Below are 25,979 nucleotides of genomic sequence, written 5' to 3'. Positions count from 1 at the left end.
AAGAAGAAGAAGAAGAAGAAGAAGAAGAAGAAGAAGAAGAAGAAGAAAGAGAGAGAGAGGAGGAGGAAGGAAGGAAGGAAGGAAGGAAGGAAGGAAGGAAGGAAGGAAGGAAGGAAGGAAGGAAGGAAGGAAGGAAGGAAGGAAGGAAAGAAGGAAGGAAGGAAGGAAGGAAATAGTGTTGATAATACTTTCACTACTTACCTGACAAGGCTTTTAAGAGGATCATGAGGGCATAGATTTTAGAGCTAAAAAGAACCTTAGAGTCTTAATTTTACAAAGGAAGCTGCAGCCTAGAAAGTGATAAATGAGATCATCTTTGTAAAGAACTTTGTAGACTGTTAATTAGTATATAAATGAGTTGTTAATAGTAATTGTTAGTTATTAATAACAATTGCAATCATGATTATTGACTAATTAGCATTAATAGTAACATTCTAATTGGAGACTTAGGCATCTTGAAAATTGACCAGGGAGGAGCAATTCTGTCTCTGGAGAATGGATAAATACTACTTAAGTTTCCAATATGGGAAAGCAGTTAGTTGCACAAGCAAAAAACAAACAAATGATTAACTCTAAGTCTGAGGTTTTGAAAGCTTCTTGGTTCATGTGGAGAATAGTGTCAGCCCACTCTTAAAACTCATCCTTGGATCCAGCACATGATCTGGGGGAAAACGAAAGTTTGTGGTCCAGAGTGGAATTCATTAATTTCAGATTATTTTCTTAGGTCATAATGATGCCTTGAGCATGTGAATATGAAGTTGTTCCAGAATTTCTTACTGTTAGGAGTCTTAAATTTAATCCTAGGAATGTTCAATACAAGTCAATTCAGTTCAATTCAATTTAATTCAACAAACATTTGCTGTGGTCCAGTAACTATGCAGGGGCTGATGATATGTTGGAAGTCCACCTCTAATGCCAGCATTCTCTTAGTTCAGGTTCAATTTTGGGATGAAAGGAGGCATTTGTAAGCTATTGAATAGTTAGCCAAAAGAGGTTTATTCTGCCCTAAGGATAATGTAAGGATATGCAACAACGATATAGTAATACTTAGTTCCTTTGGAAGGGGTTGGGGGCAGGGGAACAGCCTGTTATCTCCATGTGAAAATAAGTCAGCAGGCTATGAGCTCACTGTAGAAACCTTTGTAACAAGTATGTATAGACAAAACAAATACAGAGTTTACATTCTGATGAAGTTGCATATCGTGTAAACAGGATCTGGAAAGCAGAGGGGAAGGCTGGCTAGTTGTGAAGAAGAGGTCTGGATCCAGGCAAGTTAAGGCAGAAAACTCAGCTATCAGAGCCCAGGCTGGTTCTAGGGGCGGAGTCCTAGGTTTCTTTGTGGGGGGGTGGGTAGGATTTGGGTGGGAGGTGGGAATGATGGCCAGGAAGTCAGAGATCAATTGCTGTATTTACTGGGTTATTTAGCTTCTACTGTCCTGCTTCTGACAATGTAGGCAAGGTATAAATAAACCCATAGCCACTCTCCACTCTCCCCCCCCCCCACCAAAAAAGGTCACTTTACCAAGCAGAACAACTTTTACAGCAGGGAAAAGCAGAGGGCCCTGGCCCATCTTCTCTTGGGACATATTACTTTTGCTTGAGCTACACATCACTTTGTCTTGAGATCTTCCTTCAGCATCTTGCACTCTGGCTTTGCTAACTCTCAGCAGCAGATGGGTACCTCCATCTTCATTTTCCTGATGGTAGCATCCTTTTCTGCTATGCCTGTCTGCCCATGGATACATCTCAGCTCCATTTGGCCTCCCACTACTGTGAGTCAAGTTGAAGTTGTAGAAATAATACAAGGCTGTATAGCCTTAGACAAGTCATTTTACATCTCTGAGTCTTCCATTTCCTCATCTATAAAATGGGGATAATTATGTTTGAATGTGTTTCTCTTAAAAAAGGGATCCTTATTCTAGGTCAGAATAGTGTTGGAACCAGCTTGAACTGGCTTTCAGGTCAATTGTTAAATTCTCATTGTAACCATTTATATCTTGGAAGTCATCAAATACTACAGATCAGGGTTTGATTTATTATTTTGTTGATTGTTTAGACTTAAGAAAGTGATAGATACAATGTTAATAATGCAGAATAAACCTAAAAGCTCCAAGTATATTCCCCCTCCCAGGTAAATATTTACCATAGTTAAATATTTACTATTTCAGCCCTGCTCTAGGTTCTAGGTTACTCCTATGACAAGGGGAAGGTAGAATAGAACCTTATTAGAAATGATAGAGCATTTATGAAGCACTTACTGTGTACTAGGCACCATATTGAGTTCTGGGGATACAAATACAAGCTGGCAGAATGGTCATTTCTCTCAAGGAGCTTACATTCTGATGGTGGAATGCAACATGGAGAGGGAGGCTAGGAAGGAGGTGAGGGTGTGGAACCATAAAGGGCATATGATGAAGAGAGAGCTAAGAAATGGCATGGAGTCCTGGGGCCCAGAAAGAGAAAGAGAAAGTTCATTTATCAGAGCTGGACAACCAAAGGGCAGAGTTCTGGGAAAGGGGGGTGAGGATGAGGATGATGCCAGAGATGAGATGGACTGGTGAGCATATAACTAGGCATGGAGGACTGTTGTGAGTATCAGATGAGTTCGTGTGTGTAACATGCTGTATGCATGGCAGCTCAATGGGATAGGCTGGTTCCTGTGCTCATCCCCCTGGATAGTCTGCTACCACTTGTAGGTTTCCATCCATTGCCATTATACTGTCTCGCACCTGCTTCTTCTTTATCCGTGATCCTCCCTAAGGGGAGACAGGTTTTTACTTGTTGTCTCTGAAGTAATCACAGGATCATCGATTAAAGCTGTAACAGACTTCAGAGGCCATCCCTCTCATTTTACAGATGAGGAACCTAAGGATGAGGGAGGACCCACTATGTGTGTGACTTGTCCAAGGTCACATAGGTAGTGAATGAGTCAGAGTCAGGATTTGAACTCAAGTAGAACAGCTAGGTGGCTCAGTGGATAGACCTGGATCTGGAATCAGGAAGACTCCTCTTCCTGAGTTCAAATCTGGCCTCAGACACTTACTAGCTGTGTGACCCTGGACAAGTCACTTAACCCTGTTTACCTCATTTTCCTCGTCTGCAAAAATGAGCTGGAAAAGGAAACTACTTCAGTATCTTTGATACTTGATAAAGTAAGTATCTTTGCCAAGAAAACCCCAAGTGGGGTCATGAAGAGTTGGGTACCAATGATTCGACTGAGTAATAACAACAACCTCTGACTATAGCAATGTTGTCCTTTCCATGGCTGCCTCCAGTTGAATCAAACAGAACTATAGCCTTGACATATATAACATTGACCCACAAAGGCCCAACTAAGATTCATGAAAACTTGAGGGCGTCTGAATCTTATGGTCCCTCAGCTTCACTCTATTAAGTCTGAATGTGTCAACATTGACTCTGACGCTAGTGGAACCAGAATGCACAATAGTTTAATCTCTACCCAAAACCCTAACTGGGAAATTAAAAAGAGCTCCTCTTAAGGGAAGCTGGCATTCTCTAGAGTCACAGTACTAAATAATCACATTGTGAGTCACTGTACAGAGAGCAATGTAAACACACAGGATTCTTATAGGGCAGGAGACAGACAGGGACTCCTAGAGAGAAGGGAAGAATTTCAGATAGACAAGGAGCAGAGGACCAAAGAAACTCCAAGTTGGCACGTTAGAGCCATTGAGAGGTTCTAGGTCTGAGAGGCAACAAAGGGAAATTTAATGTAGCCATCCATTTTACAGATGAGGACACTGGGTCCCCTAAAGGATACATGGTTTATACAATGAGGTTTTTCCTGCTCCTATGTGGTTAAGAGGATTCTCATTTGATTAGCATGGGTTGGTGAAGGATGAGGAAGACTTGGGGGTACCCGTCAGGACAGAAGCTAGAGGACCAGTCCCTACAGTCTTGTAATTACACCAAAAGGAGCCTCATCCTTAACTGGAAAGAAACCAATTCCTTGTTTGTTTAACTAACCTCGATTTCATGATCATTAAAAAGTATTTGGGGGCGTCCAGGTAGCACAGCGAGTAAGAGCACCGGCTCCAGTGTTGGGATGACCTGGAGATCGAATCCCGGGCTCAGACACTTAGCACCCACCCAGAAACACCTGGCCATGTAACCTTTAGCAAGTTACTTAACCCCAATTGCCTAGGGGCGGCCCGGTGGCTCAGTGAGTAAGAGCACCAGCCCCAGTGTCGGGATGACCTGGATCAAATCCGAGCTCAGATACTCAGCACCACACCCAGAAATAACTGGCCATGTAACCTTGAGCAAGTTACTTAACCCCGATTGCTTTAAAAAGAAAAGTATTTGGATTTTCTGAGTGTGTTTGGATTTCACATGTTTTTGGAGTTTCACTCCAAGGTACTGAAAAGCCCAGTTCAGTAAAATTTTCATACATTATTATCTGAAATCAAGAACAAAACTGTACACATTGAGCTTTGGTAGTTTCCATAGAGGCAGCTCAGTGGTAGACTGGATAGATTCCTGGGCCTGAAGTCCTGAGTTTAAATCTAGCCTCAGATGTTTTCTACCTGTGTGACCCTGAGTGAATCACTTAATCTCTACCTGTCTCAGTTTCCTCTTCTGTCAAATGGAGATAATCATAGCAACTAGGGTCATTGTGAGGATCAAAAGAAATAATATTTGGAATCTTAAAGTTTCATATAAATGCTAGCTAGTAGTAGTAAAGCAGGATAACAGTCTACAAAGCTGCAAATTAATTGTTCTGCCATCTCATCTGGGGTCAGGTTTGGCCATAGAACCGCGTGATGTTACAGCTGGAAAGAACCTAAGAAATCACCTCGTCGAACTCTCTCATTTGATGTACTGGGGGAACTGAGGCCTAGAAAGGGGATGTGACTTTCCCAAAGTCATGCCAGGAGAAAGTGTAGAACTGGGTCTAGAACCTGGGCATTTTGATGTTCAGGGCTCTTTCTGTTGCACCTCACTGTCTCACACAGAGTTGCATTTCAACACATTGTCTAGTGCTCGTGATTCTCCCTCTCTGGGCACTATCAACATATTTGAAACAGAGAGAAGTAATAAATTATCTTAAGATTGAAAATGTAACTGGAGCCAAAGCAGAGCGATCTGACTGCCAGCACACATGGATTTTCAGTCCCACGCGCCTTCCATTCCTAGGCTGGTTTCTATTCTGTCTTTTCCATCAGAGCCAGTGTGGCCAGAATGCTAGCTTATCTGTCACTGCTGACAAATAGAGGCAAAGTTTTTAAGGATGGTAAGACACTAACAGAATCGCTGAGATTTTGGAGAATCACAGCATCTTATAGTAGTCTCCTTTGTCACAGCTATTTCTGTATGTTTCATGGGGGACCATTGCCAAAGAACTAATCATCTAGTGGCCAGTCTATCTGGCTGGTAGTCTAAGTACCAAAGCCATACCCATGGAATATTAAAGACCTGGAGGGAGACCTGAAGAGAATTAAGCAGATCCTCCATAGACGGTGGATGGGGAGATATGGACAAGGACTTCACAGGATAAGAAAGCATGATGGGTTACAACTCTTGTGAGAGGAAGCATCCTAATGGATGAAATTAATTGGATCCATTGATGTATTGTTGTTAATGAAGTATTTGCACAACTTTCTTTTGATTCCTGGTGGTTGTAATCTTGAAACAAAGGTCTTATTTGTATTATTATGTCTTATTTCATCTTTGATTTCCCAAAATGGAGCTCAATGCCTTGTACCTGATAGTTATTTAGCAAAAGCTTGTTAAATTGAATTGAATCCAATCTTAGAGTTGGAAGGAACTTTGGAAGTTACCTAGTAACCTCCCACCCAGTGCAGAGATTCCCTCTCCCCTCCCCATCCCCCCCCTCCCCAGCATGGGATTATCTACAATCCATTCGAATACCTCCAATAAAAAAAGAGCTCACTACTTCACAAGATATCCTTTCTCTTTGTTGGACAACTCTGATGGTTGAGATGTTCTTACCCATATTACACTGGGATCTTCACTGTACCCTACCTCCCATAATGTGCACCCACTGGTTCTTGCTCTACTGTTTCGGGCAAGGTTGAATCCAGTTTCCCATGACCACCCTACAGATACTGAAAGATAATTCGTATGCACCCCATTCCTACTTCAATTATTGAAACTGAATTTTCCCAATATCTTCAGCTGGTCCTCATATATCATATAAAACAGTTTCCAATACTCCCTCCATCCTAGTTGCCCTTCTCAGCTTATCAATGTCCTCCCTGAAATAGAACTGAATGACAAATACTGCTGATGTGGCTGGCCAAAGCCAAGGACAGCAGGGTTGTCCTCTCCCTCGCACTGGTTGCCATCCTTTTATTAACACAAACTAAGATTATGTTCTTCTACTAACATCCCCGTCATGGCCTGCAGAGACTTGAGCAGATCCTCCATGGAGGGCGGATGGGAAGATATGGATGAGGGCTTCACAAGATAAGAAAACATGATGGATGGCAGCTCTACTGTAGGGAGAGCTGCTCTTGGGGGGTTCTTGGAAACTGTGCCAATAAAAAGCAAGCTCTGGCAGGGCGTCTGAAGGTGGAAGGTCCCTGGGTACCAGCCTAGTGATGGACTGGCCATGGCTGAAGACCATCTGAGTAGAGGACAGGGAGGCTCATCACCAGAAGTTTGGTCACTGGGGATGAAATCTATAGCCCTGAAAACTTGTGAAATACAGAGTGTTTATAATGGCTACCAACTAACTGGAATTTACATATGGCTTTAAGGTTGGCAAAGTGTTTTATAGATATTCTCATTTGACCCTCACAGCCATCTAGGGAAGGAGGTGGCATTATTATTCCCATTTTACAGGTGGAGAAACTGAGGCAAACAGAGGTGAAGGGATTTGCCCAGGTCATGCAGCTAGTAAGTATTAGATGTCGAATTTGAATTCAGGTTTCTTCATTTCAAGTCTAACAGAAGCAGCTCAGTGGTACAGGGTATAGCGCTCTGGGTCTGGAGTTGGGAAGATCTGAGTTCAAATCCAGCTTCTGCCACTTATTAACTGTGTGACCCTGGGCAAGTAATTTCATCCTTCTTGGCCTCAGTTTCTTCAACTGTAAAATGGGGATAATACATACTTCACGTGGTTATTGTGAGGATCAAATGAGAGAATATTTGTAAAGCACTTAGCACAGTGCCTGACATGTAATAGATACTATATAAAAGCTTATTCCTCTTTCCTTCCAGCGCTCTATACATCCACTGTGCCTGAGTCAATAAAGTGGCAACTCAAACTGATGGGTCATTCAGAGTATCAAAGATCACATCGATTCTGTTGGATACCAATCACCATCTTCATACCTATTAAGTTTTTAATCCCTAAAACCCCCAGGGTTTTGCCACATGAACTATTATCTTGTCATGTCTCCTCCATCTTATTTTTGTGTTTTTTAACCAAAGGGCAGGATTTTATATTTATTACCATTAAATTTCATTTTATTAGGTTCAGTCCATAATTCCTGAAGTCTTTTTTGTTCTTATCTATGTCACCCAATCTGTAAATGATTCCTCTCGATTTCTTGTCATTTCCAAATTGGCCAATCCAGAGAAGAATGCAGACCAGAGGTTTTGGGGAAGCCTATGGACTCCTTCTTAGAATAATGTTCTCAAATCCATGAGATATATAAGATTATAAATTATTTATAAAATTATCCATAAAATATATAAGATTACAAAGAAAGCTCATTATATTGAAATACAGTTGTCAAAATTTTTTTTTAAAGTTCACAGAATCCAGATTAAGAACATCTTCTTTAGTAAGTATCCAAGGCTAGATTTGAAAATTCAAGTATTCCTGATTTCCATTCTTGTTTATGTTCTTTTCTAGAAGCTCATTCCTGCAGATGTGTGAGGGCTGGCCAATAGCAGTATTTCTGAGATTGTTCAAGAATTGAGCATGGTCCTCCCTCCTAACCTTAATTTCTATGACACAAGGCCTCTTTTAAGGACAAAAATTCAGTCACCAAATGGTCTTTCGAATGCAGCCTCATTAATGAAGTCTTACTTGATTTCCCCTGGTCATAAATGATCTTTCTACCATTGGACTGTACAGGGTGCTTTATTTGTACCCCTGGCATGCATTTTTATGTTGTTTTGTAGTATAGTGATTTGAGTTGCTGATTTATTCCCCTTGCTGGACCATGAGAGCAGGGACCATGTCTAATAATGGTAATAGCAATTAGTATTATTATAAAACAACAACTCATTTCTATTTTGTGACAAGGTCTACCAGGTATAATCTGTATCATAACCCTGCAGATTAATTAGTTCCTATGTTACTATCCTCGATTTATAGATGATGAAACAAACACAGAGAGGTCAAATGACTTGTCTAGAATCATAGTTAGTAAATGTTGGGTCACAGATTAAAGCTTAGTTCTCCTGGCTCGGAACCTCCCTCTCATTGCTAGGCACAGGGATCCATGCACATTAGGTACATAAAAAGGGTTTGTATAACATTTTTAAAATTAATTAACAACAGTTGCTGTGAGACTGAAGAGTATAAGGCATTTCATCATCAGTTGACTTCTAGCTATATGGAAGAAGATTCTGGTTCTGTTGCTCAAGGCACGGTGCTCAGTCCCAGTTAGCATCTCTCTGTTTCCAGCTACAGACCCTAGCCTGGAGTCCTTTTTAAAAAGTGTGCTCCAGGTGACCAGGACATGGGCCAGGAAGTTGTAGCTAGCTCCCAAGTCCATCTGATGCTCTGATTGGAGAGCTACTCAGAGCTTATGCTCTTAACCACTGGCAGGAACCCAGCTGAGGAGCAGATGTGCACATGGCCAAGAGACACCCTAGCCTAGTAGAGATAGCCTGACATACCATGTGATTTGGGGCAAGTCACCTCCCCTCCCTACCCTCAATTTTCTCCTTTGTCAAAGGAAAGGATTAGCCCTGGAGCACCAGCTCTGGAGTCAGGAGGACCTGAGTTCAAATCAGACACTTAACACAAAACTAACTCTGTGACCTTGGGCAAGTCACTTATCCAACTCTCTAATCTTATTATTATATTAGATGTATCTCTATGTATAATATATCTATATTAGATACTTTGCCACACTGGGGATACAAGTAAAAAAAGTTGAAATAGTTCCTCTTTTCAAGGAAACTTTATTAAAATGGGAGAAACAAGTGCATATATCATTATATATAGCATAAATACATAGTGGATCAATACAAATAAAAATGAAATAATTAAATGCAAAGCAGCTTGAGAGGGAGAGAATTGGCGGTTGGAGGAGCAAAGTCTTCCCGAAGAAGATGGTTCTTGAGCTGCAGGGAAGAAGGGCATTTGAGGCATGGGGGGATGGCCAGCACCAAAGCACAGACTCAGGAACTGGACATTATGATGAAGAATAGAGAGAAGGCCTGTCGTGACTATAAATGATCAGGGCGTTTTTTTTTTAATTATTTAAGATTATTCCATTATGTGCCAGACACTATATTCAGCACTAGAGTTGGAAAGAAAAGCAAAATACAACCTGTGCCCTCAAAAATAATACAATCTAACAGAGGAGACAACATTTAAATAATTGGGTCTATGCAAGATATCTGTAGAATAAATGGAAGTAACCTGAAAGAGGAAGGCATTGGTAGCTGGGGGGGCCTAGTTTTGGCGTGTGAGGAAGAATCATGAAAGAGGTGGCATTTGAAGAGGAAAGTCCTCCTGCAGAAGGAGAAATTTGAGTGGAATCATGGAGGAAGCTGGGCAATTAGGAAACAGTGGTGAGGAGAAAGTACATTCCAAACATGAAGCACAGCAAGTGCCAAGTCATGGAGATTGGAGATGAAATATTGTGTCCAAGGAACAGCAATAATACAGAATATTGGGAACTAAATAGATTTGAAAGGTGCAAAGCAGAGGCCCATGTGAAGTGTGAAGGGAGGAAAGAGTGTTGTAAAGGATATTGAGTTGACAGGCCAAAGATATGGGTACCAGTATCTTTATACTGCTACTTCCTAGCTGTGGTGAAGTCACTAGTTTGAACAAGTGGACCACTGTAAAATGGTGATATTAGACCAGATTACTTTTAATGTCTCTCTGAGTTTTAAATCCGAAGATTCCCCGATGGCCCAAGGAGACACTGAGTAAGACACTGGTTGTGCATTAGACTGTGAGATCTTTTAGGGCAGGGACTGTCTTTTGTCTTTTTTTGTACCCCAGAGTTTAGCACAGTGCCTGACATATCATAGGCACTTAATTGACTTGACTTTGTAGAGACAAAAAAAAAGAAAAGACATGAACCTTGTCCTCATGGAGCTTTTTGTCTAGGAAGGAATTAAAACATGGATGTAAGTATCTATGCTACAGGGCAGAATGTAGTAAAAAAAAAAAAAATAATGTCATGCAAGGGGTGTGGAGCTTCAGAAGGAGAAATTAGTTTCAGCTAATCAGAGATGGCATTTGAGCTAGACTTTGAAAGATGATGAGGAATGGATAGTAGGTGGGCTGCTATCTGTCTGTCTGGATAGATAGACACGCTATGGAGATCATTCTAGGTGTCAGAGAGATAGAAGCAAAAACACAGAGCAGGAGAGCACGAGACATGTTCCGGTACCAGTGAGTTCTCCAATCTGTCTATATACTAGGATATGAGAAGGGGAAAAGTGTTAAATAAGACTGAAAATATAGGTTGTTGCCAGTGCTGAGAGCACCTTGAATGCCAGGCTGAAGAGTCTGAATTTAATTCATTAGGCAACAGGGAACGACCTCAGATCATTGGACCAGCGAGTGACATGATCCAAGAATATTTAAAGGTTCTGTGGAGGACTCCCTGCACAATTAAATTCAATTATGCTTGTCTCGGGAATTGAAGGATCCCTTTACAGTGATGGGAAGAGTGAGTTCATCCTGTTGAATGAGGCCTGATGAGTCTATGCTCTGAATTAGACCTCATCTCCTCTTGTCCTTTCTCTCTCAGTATGTATGATGTGGGAGGAACATATTAGGACTGCTGACCATCTAGCATCAAGCTGTGGGTTGTTTAATGACAACTCACATCTCTTCTTATAACTAGAGGCACTTATAATTCTCTTCTTATAATTAGAGGCAGTTAAGTAGAATCAGGAAGACCTGAGTTCAAATCCAGCCTCAGACACTTACTAGCTGTATGACCAGGGAAGGTCACTTAACCTTTGTCTGCCTTAGTTTCCTCATCTGTAAAATGAGGATAATAATAGCACCTACCTCCCAGGGTTATTGTGAGGATCAAATGAGATTATATTTATAGAGCCCTTAGCCTAATGCCTGGTACATAGTAGGTGCTTAATAAATGCTTGTTTCCTTCTTCTCTTCCTTCAAATAACTCTGAGAGGTAGGCAATGGAAGTAGTAGTTTCCTCATTTTATGAGAAAAGGGAGGCTGAGAGGTTAAGGACTTGATTAAAGTCACACAGTTAGAAAAGATCCGAACCAGGATTTGAACCCAGGTCTTTTGAATCCGTCCAGAGGTCTTTTCACTCTACCACATTGTTTCTGAAGTGAGAAGTGTTCTTCAAGGAGAGACCTCGATTGGCTCCTCTTGGAACGACCTCATTTGGCCTAGTTCAGAGGTTTTGGGTGGTTCCTCCAACTGAACCCAAGGTAAACACTCAAGTTCTTCAAACCAAGGGAGGAAAGCAGAATCTGGCTCCTGTTTGCAGAGCCACCCACTGGCATCCTAAACTTGAAACGAGGCACAAGTGAAGAACCAAAGGTCTGAAATGTCCCAACTACCCCCCAAATGCCCCGGACTCCCACTGGGATCAAGCCACACAGCCACCCCTAGACTCGTGACGGATGGCTGCCAAGGCCAGAAATCTGGCTTAGTTTGACCAGAGAGCAATGAGGGGTGGACCAGTTGTTGTACATCCCAAAGGGTCAGAGAAGGAAAAGGGCTTCAGCTACATGCAGCCCAAGGGCCAAACATTCTCTCATCACTCGATAGTCCTCGGTGAGAAAACCTGCCCAGCAGGGCTCCTTTGCTGACTGCCTGGGATTTGCTAATGAAAAGTCAACTGATGCCTCCAAGTGGTACCTTTAGGAAAAGGAGTCATGATTTAAAGAGGAAGGCTGCATTCCCAGGCCAGGTCTCAGAGGCTCTGGATTTGTTTCCCTTTATATTTCAGAGTGGGCCAGCTAAGCGGTGCAGTGTATAGAGTGCTGGGCTTAAAGTCAGGAAGATTCTTCTTCCCAAGTTTAAATCTAACCTCAGACACTTGCTAGCTGTGTGACCCTGGGAAAATCACTTACCCCTGTTTGCCTCAGTTTCCTCATCTGTAAAATGAGCTGGAGAAGGAAATGGCAAACCATTCTAGATCTTTGCCACAAAAACTCCCAATGGGGTCACAAAGAGTTGGGCATGACTGAATAACAACAAATATGTCAGAGAAAACAGCATGGTTGTAGTAGAAAGAGCCCTGGATTTTGAGTCAGATCCCAATTCTTCTATTTGCTGTGTGACTCTGGAAAAATCACTTCTCCTTTTATGAGTCTCAGTTTCACCATGTGTAAGATTAGAGAGTTGGATTTGCTGGTCCCTTTAAAATTCTAATTCCTTTAATTGATCCTATGATCTCCTGAAATGTGTCAGGAAAGAACAGTTTTCCTGTTCTCTTACTCATTTTTTAATGGGGGTAGGGGAGGAGGAAGGGATGGAATATGAAACCTGTTAGATGAATGTAGCCTGCAGCTAGAAGGAGTATATTGTTCCCAATATAAAACAAATTTGCTTCTTACTAGATGCTTAATAAACCTTGGGTAGGTCTCATACCCTCTAGGATTGGACTGGATGTTTTCTGAAGTCCCTTCCATCTCTAAATCCTATGATCATGTGTAAATATGGGGTATTTTGATGCCTTTCTCATGCTCCAGGAACCGGGGCTCAGAATCCTCCAAGCCAAAAGCACTGACCAAGTGCAAGGTATTGGAGACAGAAAAGACAAAATCAATTCAAGTTCTCAAACTCCACAGGAAACAATGGAGACAAAAACAGTGCAAACTACTCTCAGCTGGTGACAGCTCCTGGCTTTTCCTATTTATGTCTCGGTGCCTTTAAAATGTAAAACTTAAGCCAAGTATAGTAGAAAACCTAGCATATAATAAATACCCGGTCTAATGGAAAGAGTCCTAGACGTGGGGTCTAGAGACTTTGTCCCAGACCTTTCTGCCATTAACTGACCTTGGGCAAACCCCTGCCTCTCTCTAGCCCTTCGTGAGATGAAGAGATTGGATTAGATGACCTTTGAGGACCTTTCTAGATCCATCCGTTTGTGTTTTGTATTCTAATGCCCCTTCCATGTTTTATGTTCTGTGTTTCTCCCTTTTGGAAAAAACTCAGGTCAGTCTTAAGGGCATTTTCCAGAATGACAATAGCAACTCATCCTGTCTCTGATGCTTACCGCTTTTGTGACCTTGGGCAAATTACTTAACCTCCTTGAGCTTTCCTTATCTGTCAGATAGGGGCTTGGGTTGACTTCAACTGCCTCTAAAGACCCTTCCAGCTAGAGATCTATGTTGTTAAGTAGGGTGAAAGAAGTAGCTTATGCATGATTCGATCTACAAATATTTATTAATCCCTGGCTCTATATTAGATACTTTGCCAAGCTGGGGATACAAGTAAAAAAAAATTGAAATAGTTCCTCTTTTCAAGGAAACTTTATTAAAATGGGAGAGACAGCAAGTGCATATATCGTTATATGTAGCATAAATACATAGTGGATCAATACAAATAAAAATGAAATAATTAAATGCAAAGCAGCTTGAGAGGGAGAGAATTGGCGGTTGGAGGAGCAAAGTCTTCCCGAAGAAGATGGTTCTTGAGCTGCAGGGAAGAAGGGCATTTGAGGCATGTGGGGATGACCAGCACAAAAGCACAGACTCAGGAACTGGACATTATGATGAAGAATAGAGAGAAGGCTTGTCGTGACTATAAATGATCAGGGCGTTTTTATTAAACAAGGACATCCTTTGAACAAGAGCTCCCTTTGTGTTTTGCTTAGGGTGGATGCTGTGTTGGGTCAGGCTCTTTGGGAAAGTTGCTACTGAGTATGTTCTCTTACTGGCCTGTGGCATTGTGTCTGGGGACATGTGTGACACTTTTAAGGTTATGTTATAGCCTGAGTCTGCCCTGTAAAACCTATGACTGAAGGTGAATCTACCACAAAGACACTGAACATCCCCCAAAGTTCTGCCCCACCAGTAGTCAGCCCTGGTCCCACAGAGGAGTCACATTAAACAATAGCAAACCTTTCTAAGGCGCATGGGGGGAGTCACTGTTTATTTGTCACCAGTTCAATCTATGTGAACATATTCTTGACTTGGCAAGTGGATATTAACCTTGAAATACACTCCCATATGAAACTTTCCCAATTAGATACTGTGGTATTCAGATCTTGTGCTAGAAAATGTGTATGCACCTCCATATGTACTGTTTTTATGTATGTTTGTCAGGCTTTAACTATCCTCAAATCATTATTTATATTGAATCTGGCGCCTGTCCCAATTTTTCATATTTCATCTTTCCTTTGATCTTAATTTATTTTCACCCTTTGTTGTTTCTGTATACATGGTCATAATTGTCATGCTCCCCAACCCTCCACCTCCTTTCTAATTCATCCTTTTGGCTGATCAGCTTAATTTCTATTAGATTACAGGCTCCATGAGAGAAGGAATACATCTTAACTTTTAAAACTCTCTCCCAAGTCCCAGCACAGTACTGTGGTTGCAGCAGGGTCTTAATAAATGTATTTTGAGTGAGTTAATGATTATTTTCTTCCAAGTCTTAGAGCCTTTAGTATAGTAGAAAGTATAGTAGAAAGAAATATATAGTATAGTATAGACCTGAAATGAGCATCAGAAAACTCTGATTTTAATCTTGTTTCTATCACTGTCATCTCTCCTCTCTGAGCCTTATTTTCCTCTTCTGCAAAATGAAAGGGGTGGACTAGATGACCACTGAGGTTATCGCCAACTCTCTGTGTTCTAAGGTTCCTTCAAGTTCTAAAAATCTATCTTCTGTGATCTCTTCTGGATCTGGCATCCTGTCTGCCTGGCCTTCTATGTTTTGAGGTCTCTGGTCCCATGATTCTGGATTTTTGTGTTCCCTTTTCTAAGGACTTCCATTTCTAGCATTCTGTGACCTTCCAATAATCATCACACTCAGAGATTTATATTCATTCTCTCTCCCTTCTTTCTTGCTCTCTTCTTTTTCTCTCAATTCATTTTCTGGCAAGGATCAGGGTTCTGTAAAAGGTCAGTTTTAAGAAGAAAAAGCTTGTAAAACTTGGCTAGTTTGGGATGCAAAATTACTTAGTGAGTATAGATTGTTTGAGCCACTCCCCTGTACACTGTGCAGACTCAGAAAATATTTGATAACAATGTTGAATCCATGAAAAATCCTCAGCAGTTTGCCAGAAAGCAGATTAACCCTGCTGTTGTTGAGAACCAGTAGAGACTGAGACTCACTGGCAAGGTGCTCAGGCTGGGCTTCATGGACGCTGTGTGCCCTGGTGGGTCACCCCAGGTTCAGGGTTTATCTTTAACTTGGCAAACTTAATAATTCAATTTTTATCAACTTGTTGAGGCAGTAGAGTCCAAGGAGAGGACGTAAAGGGGGAATCAGAAGCTGGAGGACTGATTTATACTGACCAGATTCAGCAGAGGCAGACTGATAAACCAGATGCCAACTCATTCATTTACACCAAGAAACAGATCAGCCAAGTAGGCCAGAAGCCACATGCTGGCTGACCAACCAGTCAGTGTGTTCTATCATTAGTTGGAATGTCTACTTGGAAAATGGAACAAAGAACTAAAGACAACTTGTCACAAAGAGAATTAGGGTAAATAGAGTTGGTTGGTGTTAAAAGAATTTTTTTTCAATGAACAAAAATCTATTTTCTCTCCCTCCCATTCCCCACTGGGGAAAAAGAAAAAGAAAACTTGTAATAAATATGCCTAGTCCATCAAAAACAAATTCCTTCATTGTCCATGTCCAAAATATGTGTCTAATTCTACACCCTCTGTCAGGAGGTTGATAGCATGCTTCATCGTCATTCCTCTGGAATTCTGTTTGCTCAGTGCATTAGTCAAGCTCTTAAGTCTTTCAAAATTATCTATTTTTGTAGCGTTACTATAAATTGCTCTCCTGATTCTGTTAACATCATTCTGTATCAGTTCTTACAAGTCTTCCCTGGTTTCTCTGAAACAGTCTCTTTTTGTTGTTTCTCACGGCACAGGGGTATTCCATCACCTTCATCTGCCATAATTTGTTCAGTTCCCCCAATTGGTAGGCAACCCCTTAGTTCCATTTCTTTGCCACTGGAAAAAGCTGCTTTTTGTAAATATTTTCACATATGTGGGCCCTATTCCTCTTTATTTTATCTCTTTTGGGGCATAGGCCTAGTAGTGATAGTGCTGAGTCAAATGGTACACACAATTTAGTGACTTTCTGAATATGGTTCCAAATTCAAGCTGAATGATTACTGGATAAAGTCGTGAAGCCATGGTAGATCTTCTGATCTTCTGTGTTCTACAACAGGAACTGTATGACTTTGGGCAGGTCAGTTTCTCCCTCTCGGACTCAGATTCCTCATTAGTAAAATCAAGGGGTTTAAGCAGAGACCTCTAAGATCTTTTCAGGTCTAAATCAAGATGACTGGCCCTCCTTGAAACTGGACAGTACTAGAAACATATGAGTCCATTTATACTCCCCAGCCCTGTGTTTTCTGGACAGACTACTTGTCCCTGTTTTAACTCATCATTAGAATTTTGCCCTTTCCAGGGAGTAGAAGTTTTTCCAAAGAGCCTTTGTAATAGTGATATTTTTATTGGTTTCTCTATGGAGGAATTTAAAGAAACCCAGCCATCTATATTCTAAACCAGGTTTTGGGGAAGGGGTGGTTACAGTTATTTCTGCACTGGGTCACCCTCCTCATTCTATGTTAAGTCTTCTTCATTTTTCTCTCTGAGGATGGAGTTTCCTGACTTTGGCCCCCAAGTTCTCATTGTAACCCCTTTTTGGAGTCTACAGCATAGTGTGGACAGACTACGCTTCTCTCTGCCTTTATGGTCATTTCACTTCACCACATATTTATTGTGCATCTACTGGGTGAAAATTCTCATTCATGATGCTGGAGACAGAAAGATACAAAATGACCCAATGCCTGCCCTCAGGGAGTTTTTGATCTAATAGAGTTATCCAGTAAGGCAATAAATATTTGTAAAGTGCTTACTGTATGCCAGGCCCTCTACTAAGCTCACAAAGAAAGACAAGAAAACAATCTGCCCTGAAGGAGTGTACGTTCTAGTAGAGGAGACAGCATGTAAGGAGCTAAGAATGAGATGCGTACAGAGCAGATGGAAATGGGAGAGCAGACCCATGCCTGTATACTACTAAGAATAGTAACTAGCACTTGTGTAGAATTTTGAGATTTGCAAAGATATGTGTGTGTGTATTTATGTTATCTCATTTGATTCTTACAACAACAGATGGGTAGTATTGTTGTCTCCATTTTATAGATGAAGAAAATAAGGTTTAGAGAGTTTAAGCATCTTGCCTAGAAGTCACATAGCTGGTAAATGTCTGAGTCAGGATTTGAACTCAAGTCTTCTTAACTCCAGGACCAATACTCTATCCACTGTGCCACCTAGCTGCCTCATGATATAAAAGAGAATGTGATTATAGCAACAGGCAAGTCCTGGCTGAGTATTCTAGGTACAGATGAATAGGGGAGATCACTTTCAGTGAGGGAAATCTGGAAGAGCTTCTGGAGTCAGGAGGACCTGGAGTCAAATCCGGCCTCAGACACTTAACACACACACACACACAAAAAAAAAAAAATATAGCCGTGTGACCTTGGGCAAGTCACTTAACCCCAAATGCCTTCCAAAAAAAAAAGAAGAAGAAGAATGTCAACAGATAGAGATAAGGAAAGTATGTATCCTGCATATGGGAATTAAGGGTAGAAGCAAAAGCTCAAGGAAGCTCGAGAAGACTAGACAGAATCATGAAATAGCTACCATGAAATAGTACTTTAAATGGTACATAGGGTGCTTGAAGAGGTATAAGGTCAAAAAAGGTTGGAGCCAGATTGTGAAGGCTCATCAGTGGCAGGCTCAGGAGTTTGCATTTTACTGTAGGAGCAATAGGGAGCCACTTAGCAAGTAGCTAAAGGAGATTTGTAAGCAAGGGAGTGGCATGGTTAGACCTAGAAGGTTATATGTTTGGGTAGCTAGGCAAACGATAGATGACAGAGACGGTGTGGTGAGCAGAGCCATTGAGGATTAGAGTGATAGTGAATTTGATTATGGTTGTAGACTGGAAGAGGCAGGGGATGAGAGCACAGAGGGTACATTCAGGGTGGCATGACTGTTGGCAGAATGGCCAGAGAATTAGGACATTTGTCCTCCTATCTAGCTCTTTAGCTATTAAGATCCCCGATCTAACAAACCCTATACTCTAGCCAAAAGAAGCTTCTTATTATTCCACTAATGTGGGGATGGGGAACCTGCAACTTTGTGAGGCCACATGTGGCCCTCTAGGTCCTCAAGTGTGACCCCTTCACTGTGAAGTTTGGAGTCAGTCAGATGGCCACACTTGAGAACCTAGAGCACCACATGTGGTCTCAAGGCTGCAGGTTCCCCACCCTTGCACTAATGTATCCCTCAGTTTCCCTCCTCTATCCCTTTTGTCACATCACTCTCTGTACTTGTAGCACCATTAATTCTGTACCTCTCAAGGCCTAGATCAAATGCCGTGTCTTCTATAAAACCTTCACTGTCACCCCTACTAGAAGTGATCTCTTTTTCCTCTAGTCCCCTCAGTGTTTTGTATCCTCTTGACCCATATCTCATTCTCCTTAAACTGTAGTTATTTACATTTCTCTCCTGTTTTCCTTAATACAATAAGGCTCCCCAGGGGCAGGGACCATGTGTTATTAGGCATCTCAACCTCCACATGTCCAAAACAGAATTCCTTCCTTTCCCCACCCCCAGCCCCAAAGTGCTCTTCTGAACTCTACTGTTTTCTCTTCAGGACCGCCATCTTTTCAGTCATCCAGGTTCACAATCTCAGGGTCATCCTCAGTATCCTCAGTCACCTCCATCCACATATCTAATCACTTGCAAAGTCCTGGTAACATCTCTCACATCTTTTTCTTTCTCTTTTCTCACATGGGCATCACCCTAGTTCAAGCTCTTACAGCCTCTTACTCTTGCAATAGAATCCTAATTTGTCTCCTTGCCTCAAGTCTATTTCCTCTCCAATATATCATCCAATCAGCTGCCAAAGTGATTTTCCTAAAACACACATCTAGTCATGTCACTCACCTCTTTAATAAATTCCATTGGCTATTGTCTACCTCTGGATCAGATACACTCCTCTTTGTTTGGCATGGAAAGCCTTTCATAACCTAGTTCCAACCAATCTATCAAATTGATGATATTCTATAACCTTGCATATCTAGATCTATTGGGATCAACCAGAATTGAGTGACTAATTGATGGGTAGATTCATTTCCTCATTCATACATTCCTCATTCATTCATTCAATGTCTTTCCCAAATGAGAAGTAAGTACACTCATCTTAAAGTCAGAAGACATAATTTGAGTCTTGGTCCTGATTCTTATAAGCTGTTTCCCCACCACCATAAGCATATCAAATCTCCCTGAACTTCAGCACTTCATCATAAAAAGAAAATAATACTTTCAAGACCAACCACACAAGTATGAAATAAGAGCCTTATAAGCTTTTAAAACACTATACAAATGGGATAAGATTATATGCAAGACCCTGGAAAATGTACAGATGAATAATTAATCAACAAATATTTATTAAGCAATTACTATGTTCCAGGTACTGCAGTAGGCTCTAGGGATACAAAAACAAAGATGAAATAGTCCCTTCCCTCAAGAAGCTTACATTCTATTAAGATAGAGAGGTAGGATTCTGCTGGTAAATGTTTAACATATGGCTCTCTGAAAAAAAATGCATGACACACTTTTACATTTAATCTGCATTATTAGTATTTTCTTCACCACTTTCTTAAGTCTAGAGAGTTGGGGTGGGGAAACCTTTGATCTTGAGGCCACATGTGACCTTCTAGATCCTTAGGTGCAACCTTTTGACTGAGTCTAAGTTTTATAGAACAAATCTTTTTATTAAGGGGATTTGTTCTGTGAAGTGTAGATTTAGTCAATGAGCCACACTTGAGGACCTAAAGGGCCACATGTGACCTCAAGACCACAGGTACCCCACCCACCCCTGGTAAACAATCAACAAAACAGTAAGTCAGGAGGCTAGCAGCTACATTGCATAGGCAAGAACTGACCAGGCCTAGTGAATCCAGAGTTGGTGCCTGGATGCTTTGGGGTCTCTTTAATACATTCTGTCCACTGAGGAGATGAAAGGAATGTGCAATACATGCTTGTTTTAGTCTTTGTCAGTGGTAAAACTTGCCAGAATATCTTCCTCACTAACTTCTAGATTGAAGGAAACCTTTTCCTTGATTTATTCCAGTGTGCAGACTCATTGTCCTTTGGCAGCTGTGGATGTTGGGAACTGATGTTCTTCCAACTGAGATCCCAGAATCCCAGATGCTTAGGAAAGGGTGGGATGTCCTCATTCCTTATAGACACTTTGATTGCACCCAGCAGCTGGTGCCTAATTCAGGCTCATGAAAGTGACAGATGAACACTTAGAAAGATCGGCACATCCTGTAGCTAAAACAAAACCCTGTTGACAAGGAGAGGTATTTCACAGCTGGAAAGATTTTTCAGGAGTTGAAATTTAATGGTTTTAACCATGTTAACCATGTTATATGTTTAACCATGTCAATCAGGTATCCCAGTATATTGAAAGAACTTAACTGACATGATCAATGAACCACTGTGATTTATCTTGGAAGCATGGTGACTATGGCTTTGCAGCTGGTTGTAAGCCATAGCCAAAGAATGTTGTTTAGTAAAAAGATCCTTGTCAGCCTGAAGAAAGGTCTCAAGTGGGATACTATAGGGATCTGTCCTTGGGGGCATCATGTTTAGCCTTATTAGTTTTGATATAGTATAATTGAGATAGTGCAGCATAGTGGAAATCTGGACAAGTCAATACCCCAGACAATTCTATAAGATTCTGGAAGAATTTAAGTTATACTGCTTTGGTCATCAGAGTCTTCTCATCAGCAGTTCTTTATAGCAATGAAATCATAGATCTGGTTAATATCTGTTCCTCTATCCACTTGGATAAAGTTACAAATGGAATAATTATCAAATTCATGAATGGCACAAAGGTAGGAGGGATAGGTAGACCATTGAATGATAGAATCAAGATCTATCTGGGGATACTGAAGAGTTTAAGGGGAGCAACGTCAATACTGTGTTGATGCCCATACTAAATTCCTCTGGGCTCCTGACTTCAGAATACCTATGAAGAAGGCATTTTATATATGGGGAAACTTCAACCCACAGAGGTCAGATAACTCATACAGAGACACAGACAAAGTCAGTATCAGACCTTGGGGGGGGGGGGGAAGGTATGATTCCCAATTTGCTGTTTATATCCACAGGGTCTTGCATAATGAGTGTTTGGTGACTGATTGGGCTCAGGTGATAGAATTTGTCAATAAACATTTGCTGAATGTCTAATATGTGTATTGTAAAATTTGAAGTGGAAAGAACACCAAGCTTGGAGTTAGGAGACCTTGGGTCCAAAACCAGTAAATTTACATCTCCAGCAGCAGTGTATTATTGTTCCTGACTTCTCACAGCCCCTCCAGCATTGACTGTTTCCATTTTTTGTTCATCTTCGTGAATTTGCAAGGTGTGATGTGAGACCTGATTTGTTTTAATTTGCATTTCTCTTATTATTAGTGATTTGGAGAATGTTTTCATTTTGTTAATTTGCAGTACTTCTTTAGAAAACTGACCATCTTCTTTGACTACATGCCTATTAGGGAATAGTTCTTGATCAATATGTTTATCAGTTTCCTATCTTGGATATCAGTGATATTTCACAAAATTTTTCCCCCACTCTACATTTTCTTATCTTATTCTGCCATCTATTTTATCATTAATTTTGTTCATGAAAGACTTTTAAAATTTATATAATAGTGTTTTCTGTCTTTTGTGATCACTTCTTATTTCTGTTCAATTAAAAATTCTCTCTTTAGTCACTTGAATTTTCATTTGCCTGTTCTCTTGCATTTTTAAAAAATGATGTGATCTTTTGTATTGCAGTCAGGTAACCATTTGGACCTTATTGTGGTATATGGTGTAAAATGTTCTTCTAAACATAATTTCTTTCAGATTGCTTTCTAATTTTCCCTATCAGTTCTTGTCACACTGGAAGTCCTCTCCCCAGTAATTTGTATTCCTAGGTCTATCCAAGACTGAGTTTTCTAATGCTTCTGGCAGAATATATTTACTTCAAAAGAGCCATGGGTATAGACACTACCTCCACTAATGTAGAATGTAGTGCAAGACAGTTTCATGAATTGCTGTGGCCAAATATCCTCCCCCTATATTACCCCCCCCCAAAAAAAACCTACCTGGTTGTCATCTTTCTAATAATCAACCCCTTTTGTTCATATTTAGCTAGTCTCATGATCCGCTGATAGACATTCAGGCCATCACTGTCTTATCCCAAGACTTTCTAAAATAGTAGGACTGACCTGTCAGTGCTTGGATATCAGGTAGTCTTCTGCCTTAGCCTTCATGAACTCAGGTTGACATCTATGACAGCTACTCCATGGGAAGCCCAGAAACTTTGTGGAGGGGGACGCTGCCTCTTCTTAGAGGGCAGAAATGTGGGGAGAAATGGTGGAAAGTGGCTGTAATGTTTTTTACTTCTTCAGGAATTTGAGTTATCCAGCCTATTCCTCCCTTAGTAACCATTAATAAGTTAAGATTATGGCACCAGTGACAGCCCTGCTTAGAATCATAGACTGTCAAAACTGGGAAGGCTTTTAGAAGCCCATCTGGCCCAAACCCCTTCATGTACAAAAGGGGAAAGTGAGGTCTAAAGAGAAGGAACCTTCCAACACACAACTGAGGTGGTCCCAGTATGAGGACTAGAATTGATTGACTGGATTTGGGACTCACATCATATAGCTGAATCCCCTTAACAGCCATCTCACATTAGCTGTCATGACCCCAAAGCCACCTGGCATAGAATAGTTTAAAAGATTATTACTTTATGACATTTTACTGGAAGGAAAGTATAAGCTAGAACATAACAAATAAAGTTTTTGAGGGTTTTTTTGGGAGGAAAAAACCTCTTTCTTAAAAAGTTACTTTTAAGCCATGGTGAGTCATAAAAAGTAGATTCTGGCAGAAGATACTCTGTGGATAGCACATGTTTACACTTAAAATGCTGGGGTTTGCTGACTTGGAATAACCAGACTGCACAGCTAGGTAGCATAGTGGATAGTATCTGGCCTCAGATACTAAATAGCTGTTTGACCCTGGACAAATCATTTAGCCCTGATTGCCTCAGTTTTCTCATCTGTAAAATAAGCTAGAGAAGGAAATGGCAAACCACTTCAGTATCTTTGCCAAGAAAACTCCAAATGGCGTCACGAAGAGTCAGATATGACTGAAATATGACTAAACAACAAGAGAGTGATATTAGTCTGAGGAAGCTTCATAGCATAGGTAAGCTAAGACCCAAGTCTCCCATGCATGTTGTTCCTGTACTTTGTGATTGAAGCCTTGACCACTTCAATAGAACCCCTTAGTTCATATTCTTTAGGTAAGCCGTTCTTATTTGTAGTTAAAAGAAGCAACAAGTTTAAAAAAAAAGCCTCACTCTACAACATGGACCCATGCATATAGCTTCAGAGGAAGATCTGGTGAAAGAAACAATATTTATTTAAGTGATAACCCTTGTGAAGCCCCACTTATCATCAGAGACAGTTTGGGAAAAAAATGACTGAGGATAATATGTCTCAACCTACATCTTCTCTGTCATGATGTCAGTTTGGGACTGGTTTCCATTTAGACCATAAACAGTAATATCTTCTTCCCTGCAGTTTACACTCAGACTGAGTGAAAGGCAAAGGGACCTGAATAGTTAAGCTGTGAGAGTTTGATGTCCAAGTAGCCTTTTGTTTTTTTAAAGCTTAGCTTTGTATGTGGCAACATACTCTGTCTGTAAGGACACATCAGTCTTGGGTCAGCTGATGCAAGCCTAGCAAGAGTGCATAGAGGTCATGGGCAGAGAAGGTTTACAGCTAATACTGAATTATAACCTTGGCATTTTGACTCCACAATCTAAAACTTCCTCATTTTCCTGGAACACAGACTGAAGGTCTGTGATACAAAAGGAGGTCAGAGAGGACGTGATGGAGAAGAAAGGGCTGGGAAAGAATGCTGAGAGCTTTCATTGTTTAGGTAAATGAGTCCCCTCCCATCTCCCAAAGGCAGAACAACTACAGAATGTTCCCCCAAAAAGAATGAAATCACACACCTTGTGGAAGAGCAAGAGAACCAGGGCCGGGAGAGGAACATAGGAGGGAGAAGAATAAGACTCTTGAATATTGTCTGTTAAGATTTCACAAAGGCATTAGACGAGTCAGTAATTATTTAGCATTTTAAGGAATATCCTAAAAGGAAAATACATGTTCCCAACCTCAGGGTACAGAAGGAGATGGTGAAGTGAGTTTAAAGTAGGACAGCAAGGAAAGTGTACTTAGCTGGCCCAGTGAACCCTTTACTCTGGGACAGAGACAAACACCTCCAAATATAAACTGGGAAGGGACAAGGATGGAATGCAACCAGAGAAATCTTGAGGAATTCTTGGATACTATGGGTTTCTGAACATAATAAGAAGTGTACATGATGGCCTAGCACCCCTGGGTCCGTGCTTCAGGGTCAGGGCCTCTCTTGGATGAGAGCTGCTCAGATGTTTCATAGAGAGGGACAGAGGTTGCACCTAGGAAGATCTGATCGGTTTTTCATCTCCTTCAAAATATGTAAGCGTTCACAAAGAATGAAAACATAGTCATTAGAAAAGAATAGAAACAGGGCTGGGAGAACAGCAGGAAGGAGAATAAGATTGTCGGGTGCCAATGTCTATTGCTAAGACTAGGCATTGCAAGCAAAGGAAACATCAATCAACTAGGACTCTAGAAGTGTCTGGTTTAAAATGTTCCACTTATAGAAGGATTCAGTAAAGGGGCCGATAGGAAGAGAGTAAGCATGACAAGGAAACATATAGCTTGTTGGACAGAGAAAGATTAAATCCAAAATACACAGAGGTTTTTCTAGACTACTCAAGCTCACCTGGAGACCTTGGACTTTGGTTCCTCCAATTCAGGATACAGCGCTGACTTTTGCCTATTTCTGACCAACAATATGGCAGTGGTAACTCTCCTGGGAATTTTCTTATTCCTTAGACTCTTGGCTTATCAGACGTTAAAATACACGACTACATGGACTAAATATTTTATCCAGGTGTTCAAAGCAATCTACTATGGTGATTTTTTTTTTTTCAAAAATCCACTGTATTTGAATTCAAAGGACCTAGGTTAAAATCCTAACTCCAAGAAACTTCTTCTACTTGGACTATTATAAAAACTTCCTAATAGTTCTTTCCACCTCAGTCTTTTCCCTTTATAATTCACCTTTCACTTAGGATCTGAATCCATGATCTCTGACTCCAAAAGCAGCAACCATGTTGCTCTTCAATTATGCCTTCTGAATTGTGGTATTGGTTTGAATATAAGCCACATAGATTTTTTCACCTTCAGAGGAGAAAAATATACAAGTCTATACTGAAAAAAAAATCATACACGTGCAAAAAAAAATCTGATTCTATGACATACCCAGCTGGTTCAATGTATAAAGAAAGTCACTGCGGGAGCTTTTGGCATGGCAGCTTTAGTGTCTCTCCAGAAAGCCATCCAGCATCACACACAAGTGAAATGTGCTTTAAAGGGTGCTATGATAGCTCCCTTCTGAATCTATGAAGCACTGATCTGAGAGCCTGT

General features: G+C 40.9%; 1 protein-coding gene across 1 annotated transcript in view; it reads left to right on the top strand.

The window, feature by feature from the left end:
- ADAMTS2 (ADAM metallopeptidase with thrombospondin type 1 motif 2) overlaps positions 1–25,979 on the top strand; it is a 470,846-nt gene that overhangs the window by 304,347 nt on the left and 140,520 nt on the right. The window lies entirely within an intron of this gene.

The sequence above is a fragment of the Petaurus breviceps genome, unplaced genomic scaffold, assembly GCF_028583685.1.
Source record: "Petaurus breviceps papuanus isolate PSGF00001 unplaced genomic scaffold, PetGlider_PUasm1.0 551, whole genome shotgun sequence".
Lineage (NCBI taxonomy): Eukaryota > Metazoa > Chordata > Mammalia > Diprotodontia > Petauridae > Petaurus > Petaurus breviceps.
Note: the sequence above shows the minus strand (reverse complement) of the source record. Positions and strands in the feature narration are given on the sequence as shown.